Raw genomic sequence first — 1,435 nt, 5'->3', positions numbered from 1 at the left:
GCAGAAGGTCAAGTTAAAAGGAAAAAAAAAAAAAAAAAAAAAAAAAGAGGCTTTAGAGAATACCTTTAAAGCTTTTAAACGAACAATAGATCCAGACTTTCTGAAGAGTCCCTCGGTATTAATGTGTTCTTCCAATATTCACATGGAATCAACAAGAAAGCTGAGGAAAGAACAGTAACATACTTCTGACACCCAGAATAAAACTTTTTTTTTCCCCCCAGAAAAACTATTTCATGATAAATAGGTAAAACTTAATATATAGGAAAGTTTTCCCCCAATGACAAGAAGCATAAAGAAATACAACTGAATGATAGCCGTGGCTTTGAATTCCCCATCTAACTTCTGCATCCCTCCTTCCCCACCTGCAACTATTCTTATATCCCCCATGAGCTTTATCAGGCCTGGAATAAATATCATGCTTCCTCTTCTGACAAGAGTTCAATACTATAAAGAGAGCAAAGTAAGCATAAATCTAAATACACAGTGTTAATTTACCTCGGAATATAACCATATTCTGGCACAAGTGATTGCGGTAACGCATGAAAAGATATTCCAAAGATTTTACCCTAAAACACAAAATGCAATTAATGTTATTCAAAAGTTGATAGGGTTACCAACTACATATTACAGAAAAGCACGCATTCCACAAAGTACAAACAGAAGGGTAGTTAAGACAAAAAACAAAGTCTTTCAGATAAGGTAGGTAAGAGGTATTGTCAGGAAAAGCACTATCATCTCTGGATATCTGAGCCTATGCTGATTCTAGTTACAAGTAACACCCTAGATTACTGTGAAAGAATAGAAAGGTCTTCTGCAGTATGTTTTGCACTTTTTATTTTACAAGGAGTCAGTCTTCCTATAAGGCCCCCAAATCAGTAAGGATATTAAAGAGACCGTTCTGGAATCTCACCTTACCTTTTCAAATTGACTAAATCCTATTTTTCTTAAAAATGAACACAACACATTTGAAATAACTTTTTTTTTTTTAAAGTTTTTTTTTTTCTTCATCTGAGGCACTCAAGATTGCTGTTTCAGGAAGGATTAAACTCAACTGAATAGTCTAGAAAACTGTTCTGAACTCTCATATTTAGCATTTGTATTTAAGAAACTGTTATAACTCTACTGCCTTATAGCAAGACATCAGAGTATCTGTTACATACTAGAAAATAAGCAATTTCTTCAGTCATTACTACTGATGCTCACCTACAGCATTTTTTTTTAAATGTTTACCTGAGGTTACTGCACAGTTGTTTCAGTTATAAAAGCCCACATTTCAATGTAACAACTTGTACTTTTTTTTCTTTGCCCCACCTCTTTTCTATTTATATTTGCAGAACATGCAAGCCAGCCCCTCCCCCAACCAGAAGGGGATTAGGATCGTGCGGAACTTGTTATCAGAGATGAATGCAACTCTTGGTCATTTATACGTGAAATT

At 34.6% G+C, this 1,435-nt stretch overlaps 1 protein-coding gene across 2 annotated transcripts in view; it reads right to left on the bottom strand.

The window, feature by feature from the left end:
* The window catches only part of ARHGAP11A (Rho GTPase activating protein 11A), a 10,610-nt gene extending 10,485 nt beyond the window's left edge, over positions 1-125 (bottom strand). Inside the window, exon 1 of one of the 2 annotated variants that reach the window (XM_009285772.2) lies at positions 64-125. The gene's annotated coding sequence lies outside the window, so the exon portion shown is untranslated. The remainder of the gene's footprint in view (positions 1-63) is intronic. The other variant, XM_009285780.2, reaches the window with a different exon arrangement.
* Positions 126-1,435: the final 1,310 nt, after the last annotated feature.

Source organism: Aptenodytes forsteri, unplaced genomic scaffold, assembly GCF_000699145.1.
Source record: "Aptenodytes forsteri isolate BGI_AS27 unplaced genomic scaffold, ASM69914v1 Scaffold124, whole genome shotgun sequence".
Taxonomy (NCBI): domain Eukaryota; kingdom Metazoa; phylum Chordata; class Aves; order Sphenisciformes; family Spheniscidae; genus Aptenodytes; species Aptenodytes forsteri.
The sequence above is the reverse complement of the archived record's forward strand: the minus strand, read 5'-3'. Positions and strand labels throughout refer to the sequence as shown.